This window comes from Physcomitrium patens, chromosome 21 (genome assembly GCF_059467195.1).
Source record: "Physcomitrium patens ecotype Gransden chromosome 21, ASM5946719v1, whole genome shotgun sequence".
NCBI classification, from domain to species: Eukaryota; Viridiplantae; Streptophyta; class Bryopsida; order Funariales; family Funariaceae; genus Physcomitrium; species Physcomitrium patens.
In genome coordinates this window covers 1171688-1188388 of record NC_143430.1, presented here as the reverse complement: position 1 = coordinate 1188388, position 16701 = coordinate 1171688, and the positions used below count along the sequence as shown (strand labels likewise).

The following is a 16701-nucleotide window of genomic DNA, read 5'->3' as shown; positions in this document are numbered from 1 at the left end:
TTTTCAATGTCGCAAGAGTGTATTGAGGATTTCTTTCTTTGAGATTCATGTCCTTGATACCTAACTATTCTTATCTAGATAATTAAATATGTCTATGAACCTTTGCTTTGTTTCTTATTCTTCTATACTTATAAAGAATAATTTTGGTTATCCTAATAAATTGGTTATACAAGCCTAATTTTATATATTATTTTAATATATGTATTTGATTTATTTATTTTTTAAAAAAATAGCTAATAGAAATAATCTAATTTATACTTTTTGAAGTCACAAATTTATCATGTATCTTGTATTTTAATGGATGAAACCTTCTTTGATATTGATTTTTTATTTTTATTTTAATTTTTAATTTTTAATTTTGTTTTAAAGTATCTTGTCATGAATGTAATGATGTCTCAACTAATAAAATGGATTGCCAATTGTTAAAGGTATTTCCCTCTCTAATTTTGCAAATAAGTAAAATATTTCTATTTATAGGAGTATTTAATTTTATACTATTGGTTGCCACATTATTATTAAAAAGATTTATGGAAAAGCAATAGAAAATTATATTTGCAAGAATTTAATAAAATTTTATATTACGTCAAGAATACAAATTCAACAAATCTAATACTACGACATCAACATCAATTCTTTCAACAATTGTTGATGAATAATATGATTAAACCATTAAACTTTGGACATGGAAATTTAAATATTATTTGATCTACTTTAATTGCTACAATTATTATGGAGGAAAAACGTATATATTTTAGGAGCAATTTCAACATTGTTATGATGTTTGATTCATGTTGTTCTTATTGTTGCTTGCAAGTTTGGTCAAACAAGTATATTTTTTTACGTTGTTCTTGGATTTGTTTTAGAACCAAGATGATGAAAATGAGGGGGGTGGAAGATGTTTGTAATGTGAGGTGGATGTGTGGAAGAGTGAAGGGATATTATTGGAGATATGATTGGAGCTTGGGTGAGAAGACGAAGGAATGGGGTGAGGCGAGAGAAAGTGGTGTGGTGGAAAAGCGGGGTGACGAGAACTTGATGCGTGCGCGCCGTGGAGGTGGGTGGGCGAGGAGAAAGAAGGAGATGGAGAAGGAAAAAGGAGAAGGAAAAAGGAGATGGAAAAGAAGGGCGTGGATGAACAAAAGCAGTGCACCGGCCGGGAATCGAACCCGGGTCTGTACCGTGGCAGGGTACTATTCTACCACTAGACCACCGGTGCTAGCCTGTTAGCTGCGGTCGCCGCCGCGCCGCTGCCGGGGATCGAACCCGGGTCACCCGCGTGACAGGCGGGAATACTTACCACTATACTACAACGACTGCCGATCAGCGGACGACTCACGGCCCCTCCTGGGACCCGGATGAGCGAAGCCGTTTTCACACCACACATACCACAATGCGGTCTTCTTCTTCTTCTTCTTCTTCTTCTTCTTCCCGCACCGACCCCACCCCCAGGTAGTAAGTAAGTATCCTCCTCGACTGCCGTGCAGCTACCTCACCACCACGCCGCACCACGCGGCCTCTCCTCACCTCACCTTACCTCCAGGCCACGGCCCCTTTCTTCGTTCATTCGTTCCCTCGTTCGTTCCTTCGTTCCTTCGTTCCTTCGTTTGTGCGGGCCATCTCCCACTCCATGCCGGGCTCCTCCACCATCTTCGTTTCATGCATCCTACTCCTCACCCCCCTTTTATCTACCAAATTTTATTATGCAATTTACTTATTTTTTTTAAATTTTTTTTATTGATATTTTTCAACATCAAGGATTGTTTTTGAATTCTTTAAACCCTTACCACTACTAATAAAATACATTTTTTTTTAAATTATTATTTTCGGTTTTTTATTTTCATGACATGGTATTCATCATTTTTTTTTAATATTGGATTAAATAATATAGAAGAATAATTCTATATTATAGGTGTAGTCTTTTTTCTTTATTATAGAACTAAATTATAAAATTTTATAATGTACATGTTACAAATTTATCCAAAACAATATTTAAGTAATTACAATTGCTTTAAGAAGGTCAACTTGAATTTTACAATATCAAAGTTTAGAAACAAAAATTACAATGGCGTCTTGTGACTTCTACAAATATATGTAATAATACAACCATTATTTGGTGTATGATCTATTTTATTTGCAATATATTTTCTATCAATTAAACTAAAAACTTTAAGATGTGTAATTTTAAATACAAAAATAATGCTTTTATTTTTCATAAAATAATTTTTATTACATTTTTTGTACCTATGCATAGAATAAATACATTTGATATACATGGATTGCAAAATGGTATTAAACTATAAATTTTTGTATCATAAGTTTTACAAAATTTGAGAAGTTTTATAAATTCTATTTTTAAATAATTTTCTAAAATTTTAGTTGACATGCTTTTAAAAGTAAAATTTCTATTTTAATTTATAAAACTTTAGAATACAATTAGCATTCATATTTTATATTTTTATACATAGGATTCTTTTTTTTTTCTTTATTTTGGAACCCTTTGTAAGTATGATTATGACATTAATTTAAATATTCTAGTTATTTTTTGATTGATGGTGTTTTCATTTATTATCTACAACACAAAACAAAACTAAACATTGTATTAAAGGATTTAGCTTGTATTAGAAGAATCTTCTATATATTGCACTAAACTGTTATTAAATTGAGATGGATTCAAAAAACCAAAAAAAGAATTCTAGTTCAACATTAAATTTTAGAGAATCAATTTCTCTAATACTAAATAAGATTGTAGAATTGGACTTTTGTACAACATCATTTTATAAAGGCCATATATTTTTTTGGCCAACTATGTCCACCATAATAGAACCAATTCCAATGGCTTGACATATATTAGTATCCTCCAAAATTGCATTTGATGCTGAAATAGCCTCATAAGTGTCAAATGAATACTTATAAGTGTCAAGGACAAGAACTGGATGAAAAAGTAATTCAGACAAGTGAACCCTCACTCAAAGAAAGATAACAAAATATAAATAAATAAGTATGTATATTGAAAGAGAAACTGGAATGGCTAATGCCAAAAGACAAGAAAACTAGAGACTCTTGAAACTAGACTAGAAGCAAGAAAGGAGTTGACAAGAGTGAAGAAGCCTTCCCTCTTGTCTCTATATATACTATCTAACTAGGGGCTACGTGGCGATGTTCTATAGGACCTCCTATATGTGTTGACTTTGTAGGACACATTCCTTGACTTACAAGGCAAGTTTTTCTATGTGTGGGCCTTATAGTTAGCTTGATCTTCAAGCTAACAACATGTGTGGCACATGGCCAACTTGTTGACCACGTTTCTAATCCAAAAAGTCAATTAAAGACACCTATGAAGTCAAAGCAACATCTAAGAAGTTTCTAGGAAGCTTCCATATTAAATATTATAGAATTAATTTACTTTTATCTACTTTTACTTACTTCTACCTATTTCTATATGTAATTATTAGCTTACATGATTATGGCCGTGACATTACTCCCCCCTTCTAGGGACGAGTTCCATGAGGAGCGGTCATCATATGTTGAGAAAATCTATGATGTGACGAATTGTATTCGCCACATACTCTGATCTCTGTTCTCTTCGAAGATGATTGATAGGGCCTCTCAAAAATCGGTAGTGTCCCATACCAGGGCGGGAAGACCACCAAGTTATTTGATCATTGTTGAGGCCTTCGTAACTTCCTTCGAATAGAATATTTGGAACACCATCAGGAGTTGTTCCTACTTCTAGCACAATCACCAAACATCAGGAGTCCCTTCCCAAATTGTGATACCAAACGCGTTGTATCTCGCCATCTATTCGAGGAAAAAAATATCGTTCTTGAAGATCTTCATCTCGATTGCGTCGTCTTGAAGGTTGTGACAATCATAACGTCTCGTCTGGTAGGTCAGCAAATGAAGGCTCTTGAGTTGAATCCACTGGTTGTTGGTTCTCCATCTCCTGAGCGCCACTATTACAACGAAGCTATGAACAAGAATTGAAAGTAGAAAGTTAACTTGCCTAGATGTTGTTTCTTTTATAAAGAAGGTTTTCATCTTGATTTTGATGGATGTCGTCGATGAAAAGCCTCCACCGCCTTTGATGCATTTGTAAGATTCTTTATTGGCTCCCATGTGCGTTCACTAATACCATATCCGCGCCAATGGACAAGATATTCTAATCTATTTCAGCGTCGCCTTGAATCTAAGACTTCTTCTACTTCAAACTCTTCATTATTGTCCACTTCTATAGGAGGAGGTGGAGTTTGTCATCTTCTTGGTATGTCCACTGTCTTGTATGGTTTAAGAAGAGACACGTGGAATACTAGATGGATTTTCATTGACTCCGGTAGATGTAAATGATATGTAACTGGATTGATTTGTGCAGAAATAGAAAATGGTCCCAGCCTTCAATAGTCCAACTTGTCACAAGGACGAGTGGTCTTGATAATGCGATGAAGTAGCCATACTTTATCACCCAAGACGAATGATGGTTGTTCCTTTCAATAGACATCCGCATTGGCCATTTGTTGTTCTTGAGCCTCTTTTAACTGCACCTTCATCGTTGCATGTAGCTCTCATAAATGAATTGCCAAATCTTTTGTAGTAGGATTATCAACTTTTGAAAAGTCAAAAGTATCAAGTCGTGGACGATAACCATAATTAGCAAAGAAAGGTGTTTGTTTTGTAGAAGAGTGTACCGTGTTATTGTAAGCATACTCTGCCAATGGCAAAAGAGTTGTCCAATCATCTTGTTGGTAATTAATGGTACATCTTAAATATTGCTCCAAAACTTGATTAACACGCTCCATTTGTCCATCAGTTTGAGGATGGAAAGCCGAAGATAGTTTTATATCCACTTTAAGAATCTTGAAAAGAGTCCGCCAAAATCTTGATACAAATTGAGTTCCCCTATTTGATATAATATCCTTGGATAATCCATGATAGCAATAGATATTGTTAAGAAAGAGCTTAGTTGTTTCTTCACTTGTGATGGATTTTGTACATATTACAAAATGGGCCATCTTGGTAAAACGATCTACTTTCACGAATATAGAGTCATAAAAACCTGAGATTGGAAGATCTATGATAAAGTCCATAGAAATAGAAGACCATGATTGTTTTGGAATGGGTAATGGCTGAAGAAGTTCAAAAGGTCGTTGACGAGGAGTTTTCAATCTTGAGTAAATATCACATGATTGTACAAAATCTTTAACTGCCTTCCACATTTGAGGCCACCAAAAATCCCTAGATATCAGTTCTAAAGTCTTATTATATCCAAAATGTCCTGCTGCTGGGAAGTCATGATGAGCTTGAAGAACACGTAAACGTGCTTCTCTTTCTGGAATATATAGGCGTCCTTCGAAATAGAGTAGGTTGTTCTTGAATTCAAATTTAGATGGATCATGAGATTTAGAAGAATTGTTCTTGATATCATGAACAAGAGGGTTTGAAGACATACTTAACTAGACTTGCTTAAGAAAAGTTAAATCAACAGTCAATGTTGATTTTATTGCTCGAAGAAGAAATTATTCCGGCTCCAAAAGAACCATTCTTTATTGCTCAAAAGCTGCATCTGCTTCTTTTGGTACAAGATAAGAACGTCTAGACAAGGCATCGAACAAACCTTGTTGTTTTCCTGGCCGATAAGTGATGATGAACTTGAATCTTGATAAAGACATGCTCCAACGAGCTTGGCGAAGATTTAATACGCGTGTTGACATAAAATATTTGAGATTCTTGTGATCCGTATACACGGTGACTGGACTAGAAGTGCCTTCTAGATAATGATACCATTCTTGAAAAGAATCCACAATTGCAAGAAGTTCTTTGTCGTGGATCTCATAATTGATTGCTGCTGCTGAGAATTTTCTTGAATAAAAGGCTACTGGATGAAGTTTGTTATCTGTTCCCATTTGTGATAAAATCGCACCTAGAGCAAAGTCCGATGCATCTGTTTCCGTAAAGAATGCTTTGAAAAAATTAACACAATACAAGATTGGTGCATAAACAAACGATGTCTTCAAAGATTCAAAAGTAACTTTCGCTTCTTAATTCCATTGGAGTTTGTCTTTACAAGTCAAACGTGTAAGTGGAGCTGCAACTCGACAGAAGTCTTTGATGAAGATCCGATAGTAGTTGGCAAATTCCAAAAAACATTAGACATCTCTTATCGTTTTTGGGATCTTCCAGTCTATAATAGTTTGAACTTTTTTAGGATCCATCATAAGTCCATCATTTGAAATGATGTAACCAAAGAAATCGACTTGAGTAGTGTGGAATACTCACTTTTCTATCTTGGCATAGAGTCTTGCATCTCTTAATTTTTGTAATATATGACGAATATGAAGTTCATGTTCTTCTGGATTCTTAGAATAGATCAAGATGTCGTCTAGATAACAGACCTTAAATTCGTCCAAAAACTCTCAAAAAACATCATTCATTAGATGTTGAAAAGCTGCTGGTACATTTGTAAGTCCAAAAGGCATGATGTTGTATTCAAAATGCCCATACCTAGTTCGAAATGCAGTCTTCCATTCATCTCCTTCTTTGATGCGTACTAGATTGTATGCTCCCCGAAGATCTATTTTTGTATAGATCTTAGCTTGATTCAACTGATCAAGAACTCCAGATATTAAAGATAGTGGATACCTGTTTTTGATGGTAATCTTCTTGAGTCCTCGATAATCAACACACATCCGCAATGATCCATCTTTTTTCTTCACAAATAGAATTGGAGCTCCTGGCGGAGATTTAGAATGGCATATGAAATTCTTGGCTAGATTTTCTTCAATATACTCCTTGAGTTCAGCCAATTCATTTTGTGATAAACTGTAGATTGGTCCAAATGGCGGTTGTGCTCCTTCTTAAAGGTCAATTGAGCAATCATAGAGACGATGTTCCGGGAGTGTAGCCGCATTCTTTATTTCAAATACATCTTGAAATTCTTGATATTGGCTTGGAATGCCACTTGAAGTCTTTTCACCCGTAGAAACGGATGTGGCATAAATAATATATGGTGATTCTTTTATAGCAGCATGCAAGAAAGCTTTTGTACCTATAAATATGGGTTTAATTGAACTAGACTTATGACTCTCTACTTGATTAACTACATTGTTAGTTATACTTTTAAAGAAACTAAGAGTTCCAAAAATCCAATCTATTTAAGGGTTGTATTTTTCTAACCACGATAAACCTAAAATGACTGGATTAGACGGAGATCTAATGATATTAAATACTACAAAACTATTATGACCATTGATTATTACTTCTGTAGGAAGGGTTTCGTGAGTAATATCTCTAGAAGACAATAGATGACCATCTATGACTTCTACATGAACAGGTTTAGTTTTCTTTACTAAAGATATGCTATATCTTTTAGTAAATTCTTCATCTAAAAAACACGCTGAGGCTCATGAATCTAACAAGGCAGAGACTTTGTAATGTTTAGGTCCTAAAATAACATTTAATGTAAAACAAGGAGAGGGCTCTGAGGAGAGAATAGGACCTTTACTAGATGTTGTGCAAGGTTCCAGCCACACAGTCCCTATTGTAGCTGGACAAACTCGTTTTTCGACATATTATCTTCTTTGACAGCCATATTGTCTTCTTTTATAGCATTATTCCACTTGGTATCAGTTACAAGTTGTTAAAATTTTGAAGCATATAATGTTACTCATTGATTGTCTTATCATGAAATGTAGATTTTATTAAGTGCAATACGAATTGCATTATGTTTTCTATATATGGATGAAAACTCTATAAAAAAGCCTGAAGATTATGCAATATTGGATCTTGTCATTCAAAAAAAGATGAAAACCATGATAGTGCTGAACCTAAAAGAAGCGTACCAATGAATCTAACTTGCGATCTTAGAGTTGGATAGGTTTGGGGTTGAAGTTCAATCACAAGTTGCACTTGATTGATAAATCTCCAAAACTTGGATCTGGTGCCATCAAACTTCTCGGGTAGGGCAATTATTGGTTCTCTAACATTTGAAAGGTGTTTCACTATAGGAGAAAGGATATGGTTTGGTGCAGATATTGAAGCAGCTCTAACTATTTCTATAGCTTCACTTCTTGCCAATCTTGTTGCTCTTTGTGGTGGTAAATTGGATTGACCCATCGCAAGCATTAATTTCCTCACTTGCTCTTGCATTTGTGCCATTGCAATCTTCATTTCAACAAGTTTTGCCATAATAACACTTAGAAGAGAGAAGATGTCTAATATCGCTCAAGACAAATAGAAGAGAGGACTTGAGAATAAAGAAAATACTAATGACAATATCACTTTAGAAGAGGGTAATCCGCAACTTCTAACATGCTTATATCTTATCAAGAAAAAGAAGATAATATGTCGGAAAACGAGTTAGTCCAGCTACAATAGGGACCGTGCGGCTGGAACCTTGCACAACATCTAGTAAAGGTCATATTCTCTCCTCAGAGCCCTCTCTTTGTTTTAAATTAAATGTTATTTTAGGACCTAAACATTACAAAGTCTCTGCCTTGTTAGATTCATGAGCCTCAGCGTTTTCTTTAGATGATGAATTTACTAAAAGACATATAATATTTAGTAAAGAAAACTAAACCTGTTGATGAAGAAGTCATAGAAGGTCGTCTATTATCTTCCGTAGATATTACTCATGAAATCCTTCCTATAGAAGTAATAATCAATGGTCATAATAGTTTTGTAATATTTAATATCATTAGATCTTCGTCTAATCTAGTCATTTTAGGTTTATCGTGGTTAGAAAAATACAACCCTTAAATAGATTGGATTTTTGGAACTCTTAGTTTCTTTAAAAGTATAACTAACAATGTAGTTAATCAAGTAGAGAGTCATAAGTCTAGTTCAATTAAACCCGTATTTATAGGTACAAAAGCTTTCTTGCATGCTGCTATAAAAGAATCACCATATATTATTTATGCCACATCCGTTTCTACGGGTGAAAAGACTTCAAGTGGCATTCCAAGCCAATATCAAGAATTTCAAGATGTATTTGAAATAAAGAATGCGGCTACACTCCCGGAACATCGTCTCTATGATTGCTCAATTGACCTTTAAGAAGGAGCACAACCGCCATTTGGACCAATCTACAGTTTATCACAAAATGAATTGGCTGAACTCAAGGAGTATATTGAAGAAAATCTAGCCAAGAATTTCATATGCCATTCTAAATCTCCGCCAGGAGCTCCAATTCTATTTGTGAAGAAAAAAGATGGATCATTGCGGATGTGTGTTGATTATCGAGGACTCAAGAAGATTACCATCAAAAACAGGTATCCACTATCTTTAATATCTGGAGTTCTTGATCAGTTGAATCAAGCTAAGATCTATACAAAAATAGATCTTCGGGGAGCATACAATCTAGTACGCATCAAAGAAGGAGATGAATGGAAGACTGCATTTCGAACTAGGTATGGGCATTTTGAATACAACATCATGCCTTTTGGACTTACAAATGTACCAGCAGCTTTTCAACATCTAATGAATGATGTTTTTTGAGAGTTTTTGGACGAATTTAAGGTCTGTTATCTAGACGACATCTTGATCTATTCTAAGAATCCAGAAGAACATGAACTTCATATTCGTCATATATTACAAAAATTAAGAGATGCAAGACTCTATGCCAAGATAGAAAAGTGAGTATTCCACACTACTCAAGTCGATTTCTTTGGTTACATCATTTCAAATGATGGACTTATGATGGATCCTAAAAAAGTTCAAACTATTATAGACTGGAAGATCCCAAAAACGATAAGAGATGTCTAATGTTTTTTGGAATTTGCCAACTACTATCGGATCTTCATCAAAGACTTCTGTCGAGTTGCAGCTCCACTTACACGTTTGACTTGTAAAGACAAACTCCAATGGAATTAAGAAGCGAAAGTTACTTTTGAATCTTTGAAGACATCGTTTGTTTATGCACCAATCTTGTATTGTGTTAATTTTTTCAAAGCATTCTTTACGGAAACAGATGCATCGGACTTTGCTCTAGGTGCGATTTTATCACAAATGGGAACAGATAACAAACTTCATCCAGTAGCCTTTTATTCAAGAAAATTCTCAGCAGCAGCAATCAATTATGAGATCCACGACAAAGAACTTCTTGCAATTGTGGATTCTTTTCAAGAATGGTATCATTATCTAGAAGGCACTTCTAGTCCAGTCACCGTGTATACGGATCACAAGAATCTCAAATATTTTATGTCAACACGCGTATTAAATCTTCGCCAAGCTCGTTGGAGCATGTCTTTATCAAGATTCGAGTTCATCATCACTTATCGGCCAGGAAAACAACAAGGTTTGTTCGATGCCTTGTCTAGACGTTCTTATCTTGTACCAAAAGAAGCAGATGCAGCTTTTGAGCAATAAAGAACGATTCTTTTGGAGCCGGAATAATTTCTTATTCGAGCAATAAAATCAACATTGACTATTGATTTAACTTTTCTTAAGCAAGTCTAGTTAAGTATGTCTTCAAACCCTCTTGTTCATGATATTAAGAACAATTCTTCTAAATCTCATGATCCATCTGAATTTGAAATCAAGAACAACCTACTCTATTTCGAAGGACGCCTATATATTCCAGAAAGAGAAGCACGTTTACGTGTTCTTCAAGCTCATCACGACTTTCCAGCAGCAGGACATTTTGGATATAATAAGACTTTAGAGTTGATATCTAGGGATTTTTGGTGGCCTCAAATGTGGAAGGCAGTTAAAGATTTTGTACAATCATGTAATGTTTGCTCAAGATCGAAAACTCCTTGTCATCGACCTATTGGACTTCTTTAGCCATTACCCATTCCAAAACAATCATGGTCTTCTATTTCTATGGACTTTATCATAGATCTTCTAATCTCAGGTTTTTATGACTCTATATTTGTGAAAGTAGATCGTTTTACCAAGATGGCCCATTTTGTAATATGTACAAAATCTATCACAAGTGAAGAAACAGCTAAGCTCTTTCTTCACAATATCTATCGCTATCATGGATTATCCAAGGATATTATATCAGATAGGGGAATTCAATTTATATCAAGATTTTGGCGAATTCTTTTCAAGATTCTTAAAGTGGATATAAAACTATCTTCGGCTTTCCATCCTCAAACTGATGGACAAATGGAGCGTGTTAATCAAGTTTTGGAGCAATATTTAAGATGTATCATTAATTACCAACAAGATGATTGGACAACTCTTTTGCCATTGGCAGAGTATGCTTACAATAACACGGTACACTCTTCTACAAAACAAACACCTTTCTTTGCTAATTATGGTTATCATCCACGACTTGATACTTTTGACTTTTCAAAAGTTGATAATCCTACTACAAAAGATTTGGCAATTCATTTATGAGAGCTACATGCAACGATGAAGGTGCAGTTAAAAGAGGCTCAAGAACAACAAATGGCCAATGCAGATGTCTATCGAAAGGAACAACCATCATTCGTCTTGGGTGATAAAGTATGGCTACTTCGTCGCAATATCAAGACCACTCGTCCTTGTGACAAGTTGGACTATTGAAGGCTGGGACCATTTTCTATTTTTGCACAAATCAATCCAGTTACATATCATTTACATCTACCAGAGTCAATGAAAATCCATCTAGTATTCCACGTGTCTTTTCTTAAACCATACAAGACAGTGGACATACCAAGAAGATGACAAACTCCACCTCCTCCTATAGAAGTGGACAATAATGAAGAGTTTGAAATAGAAGAAGTCTTAGATTCAAGGCGACGCTGAAATAGATTAGAATATCTTGTCCATTGGCGCGGATATGGTATTAGTGAACGCACATGGGAGCCAATAAAGAATCTTGCAAATGCATCAAAGGCGGTGGAGGCTTTTCATCGACGACATCCATCAAAATCAAGATGATAACCTTCTTTATGAAAGAAACAACATCTAGGCAAGTTAACATTCTACTTTCAATTCTAGGAAATTTTACTTTTAAAAGCATGTCAACTAGAATTTTAGAAAATTATTTAAAAATAGAATTTATAAAACGTCTCAAATTTTGTAAAACTTATGATACAGAAATTTATAGTTTAATACCATTTTGCAATCCATGTATATCAAATGTATTTATTCTATGCATAGGTACAAAAAATGTAATAAAAATTATTTTATGAAAAATAAAAGCATTATTTTTGTATTTAAAATTACACATCTTAAAGTTTTTAGTTTAATTGATAGAAAATATATTGCAAATAAAATAGATCATACACCAAATAATGGTTGTATTATTACATATATTTGTAGAAGTCACAAGACGCCATTGTAATTTTTGTTTCTAAACTTTGATATTGTAAAATTCAAGTTGACCTTCTTAAAGCAATTGTAATTACTTAAATATTGTTTTGGATAAATTTGTAACATGTACATTATAAAATTTTATAATTTAGTTCTATAATAAAGAAAAAAGACTACACCTATAATATAGAATTATTCTTCTATATTATTTAATCCAATATTAAAAAAAAATGATGAATACCATGTCATGAAAATAAAAAACCGAAAATAATAATTTAAAAAAAAATGTATTTTATTAGTAGTGGTAAGGGTTTAAAGAATTCAAAAACAATCCTTGATGTTGAAAAATATCAATAAAAAAAATTTAAAAAAAATAAGTAAATTGCATAATAAAATTTGGTAGATAAAAGGGGGGTGAGGAGTAGGATGCATGAAACGAAGATGGTGGAGGAGCCCGGCATGGAGTGGGAGATGGCCCGCACAAACGAAGGAACGAAGGAACGAAGGAACGAACGAGGGAACGAATGAACGAAGAAAGGGGCCGTGGCCTGGAGGTAAGGTGAGGTGAGGAGAGGCCGCGTGGTGCGGCGTGGTGGTGAGGTAGCTGCACGGCAGTCGAGGAGGATACTTACTTACTACCTGGGGGTGGGGTCGGTGCGGGAAGAAGAAGAAGAAGAAGAAGAAGAAGACCGCATTGTGGTATGTGTGGTGTGAAAACGGCTTCGCTCATCCGGGTCCCAGGAGGGGCCGTGAGTCGTCCGCTGATCGGCAGTCGTTGTAGTATAGTGGTAAGTATTCCCGCCTGTCACGCGGGTGACCCGGGTTCGATCCCCGGCAGCGGCGCGGCGGCGACCGCAGCTAACAGGCTAGCACCGGTGGTCTAGTGGTAGAATAGTACCCTGCCACGGTACAGACCCGGGTTCGATTCCCGGCCGGTGCACTGCTTTTGTTCATCCACGCCCTTCTTTTCCATCTCCTTTTTCCTTCTCCTTTTTCCTTCTCCATCTCCTTCTTTCTCCTCGCCCACCCACCTCCACGGCGCGCACGCATCAAGTTCTCGTCACCCCGCTTTTCCACCACACCACTTTCTCTCGCCTCACCCCATTCCTTCGTCTTCTCACCCAAGCTCCAATCATATCTCCAATAATATCCCTTCACTCTTCCACACATCCACCTCACATTACAAACATCTTCCACCCCCCTCATTTTCATCATCTTGGTTCTAAAACAAATCCAAGAACAACGTAAAAAAATATACTTGTTTGACCAAACTTGCAAGCAACAATAAGAACAACATGAATCAAACATCATAACAATGTTGAAATTGCTCCTAAAATATATACGTTTTTCCTCCATAATAATTGTAGCAATTAAAGTAGATCAAATAATATTTAAATTTCCATGTCCAAAGTTTAATGGTTTAATCATATTATTCATCAACAATTGTTGAAAGAATTGATGTTGATGTCGTAGTATTAGATTTGTTGAATTTGTATTCTTGACGTAATATAAAATTTTATTAAATTCTTGCAAATATAATTTTCTATTGCTTTTCCATAAATCTTTTTAATAATAATGTGGCAACCAATAGTATAAAATTAAATACTCCTATAAATAGAAATATTTTACTTATTTGCAAAATTAGAGAGGGAAATACCTTTAACAATTGGCAATCCATTTTATTAGTTGAGACATCATTACATTCATGACAAGATACTTTAAAACAAAATTAAAAATTAAAAATTAAAATAAAAATAAAAAATCAATATCAAAGAAGGTTTCATCCATTAAAATACAAGATACATGATAAATTTGTGACTTCAAAAAGTATAAATTAGATTATTTCTATTAGCTATTTTTTTAAAAAATAAATAAATCAAATACATATATTAAAATAATATATAAAATTAGGCTTGTATAACCAATTTATTAGGATAACCAAAATTATTCTTTATAAGTATAGAAGAATAAGAAACAAAGCAAAGGTTCATAGACATATTTAATTATCTAGATAAGAATAGTTAGGTATCAAGGACATGAATCTCAAAGAAAGAAATCCTCAATACACTCTTGCGACATTGAAAAGAACTAAAAAGCCACTCAAAGATGATATATTATTGAACTAGAATGACAATTGTCAAAAACAAGGACATTAGAAAGTCTTGAAACAAGACTAAGGACTAGAAAGATGTTGACAAGAGTGATGAAGGCTTCACTCTTACCTCCATATATACTCTTAACTAGGAGCTACATAGCGATGTCCTGTAAGACCTCCAAAACATGTTAACTTTGCAAGACACGTATCTTAACTTGTAAGGCAAGTTTCCTATATGTGCGCCACATAATTAGCGTGCTCCGCAAGCTATTAACATGTGGTTAACTTATTGACCAAGTTTTTAGCCTATCAATCAACTACAAAATACATATTAAATCAAAGCAACATCTATAAAGCTTTTAAGAAGCTTCTTTAGAAGGTATTATGAAATTAATCCATTTTTATCTACTTTTACCTACTTCTCTCAATCATATAAGTATTTATTAGAATACATATGTATATCCGTGACATTACTCGCATTGTAGGAACAAGTTCTATGAAAAGCGATCTTCATATGTTGAAAAAATCCAAGATGCGGTGAATTATATTTGCTCCATACTCTGATCTTTGTTCTCTTTGAAGATGGTTGATAGGTCTTTTCAACCATCCATAGTATCCTATACTATGATGAGAAGACCACCCTCTTATTTGGTTGTTATTGAGGCCTTTGTAACTTCCTTCAAATACAATATTTGGAACACCGTCAAGAGTTGTTCCTACCTCTAATAAAATCACCAAACATCAAGAGTCTCTTCCAAGGTTGTGATACCAAATACGTTATATCTCACCATCTATTTGAGGAAGGATATATCATTCTTGAGGATCTTCATTTCAATTTTGTCGTCTAGAAGATTGTGACAATTGCAATGTCTTGTTTGATAAGTCCACAAATAAAAGCTCTTGAGTTGAATCTATTGGCTATTGGTTCTCCATCTCTTTAGTGTCACAAATACATAGAAGCTACAAAGAGGGATAGAAGGTAGAGTATTATCTTTCTTTGATCTTGTCTCTTTTATAGCAAAGATTTGCTATTCTTTAACTTGGTTTTGATTGATGGAACAATCATAAGGACAATGCTCTGGAAGAATATCTACATTATTTTTTAAAGAAATATCTTAGAAATGTTGATATTGGCTAGGGATATTACTTCATGTCTTCTCACTATCAAAAATAGGCATGGTATATAAAACAAAAGAAATTCCTTTTTTTTGCAACATGTGTAAAAGCTCTGGCACCTATTAATAAAGATTTGGTTCTATTAAACTTATGTATTTTTATTTGACTAATGGGATTTTGGATTAAACTATCAAAAAAATTAAGGTTACAAAAAGTCTAATCTATTTGAGGATTATATTATTCTAACCAAGATAATCCTAAAATAATCAAATTAAACAAAGCTCTTATTATATTAAATATTACTATGCTATTATGATCTTTAATTGATACATCTAATGAAAGAGTGTCATATGTAACATCTCCAAAAAATAGCAAACAATCATCTATCACTTTCTACATGTATAAGATTAGTTCTTTTAACTAATGATATTTCTTATTTTTTGATAAAATCTTTGTTTATAAAATAGGCTGATGCTCTTGAATCTAATAAAGCTAAGAATTTGTGATTTTTCGGTCCTAAATAAATTTCTATTACAAAATAAGGTGAGAGATCTTATGAGAGAATAGGACCTTTAGTAGGAGTTATACAAGATTCCAGTTGAACAATCTCTATTGTAGTTGAAAAAACTTGTTTTTTGATATATTGTCTTCTTTGGTAACCATGCTTCTTATTTTGTGGTTGCATTGTTTCTTTGGAAAATATTGAGTAATATATTGAGCTTCTCCATAATATAAGCCTAAATCCTTTTTTCATTGTCAAATATTTTTCTACTTTGTGAGGGATTTAAAGTGTACTATATCAATTTGCATTGGTTTTGGCCTCAATGAATGAATTTTTGAAAACTTAGGAGCTACTGTTATTATTTGATTTTTTTCTCTTTTGCTAAGTCTTTGTTCTTGATATCTTTCAAATAATTGATTGTCACATGCAATAGCTTGAGCAATTAATTTTTTCAAAGATTCTGCCTTTGGCATTGTCAGTGACAAATGTTTGACATTATTCTTCAATCTATATCAAAGTTGATTGATAAGAGCTTTGTCATTCTAATCCTCGTCACAAGCATGGCTTTGGAATTCAACAGCATATATGATTGTTGACCGTGATACTTATCGTAAAGATAAGAGCTTGGTCTCTGCTATTCTTTTTCAATAACTTTTTCAAAATATATCTGTAAATACTTTTAAGAATGAATTCAAATCATAAAAGAGTCGCAAATCCTTTTCTATTAAATGTACAAATCAAGAAAGAGCACTTC

The 16701-nt window shown here is 34.0% G+C and overlaps 4 non-coding genes across 4 annotated transcripts; 2 read left to right on the top strand and 2 right to left on the bottom strand.

Annotated features, from left to right (window-relative positions):
* Positions 1-1145: 1145 nt before the first annotated feature.
* On the bottom strand, positions 1146-1216 carry TRNAG-GCC (transfer RNA glycine (anticodon GCC)). The gene has a single exon. It is a non-coding gene; the product is annotated as a tRNA-Gly (tRNA).
* A 26-nt stretch (positions 1217-1242) lies between these two features.
* TRNAD-GUC (transfer RNA aspartic acid (anticodon GUC)) lies at positions 1243-1314 on the bottom strand. Its single transcript has one exon. It is a non-coding gene; the product is annotated as a tRNA-Asp (tRNA).
* Positions 1315-13005: 11691 nt separating this feature from the next.
* TRNAD-GUC (transfer RNA aspartic acid (anticodon GUC)) lies at positions 13006-13077 on the top strand. The gene has a single exon. It is a non-coding gene; the product is annotated as a tRNA-Asp (tRNA).
* A 26-nt stretch (positions 13078-13103) lies between these two features.
* On the top strand, positions 13104-13174 carry TRNAG-GCC (transfer RNA glycine (anticodon GCC)). The gene has a single exon. It is a non-coding gene; the product is annotated as a tRNA-Gly (tRNA).
* The last annotated feature ends 3527 nt before the right edge of the window (positions 13175-16701 follow it).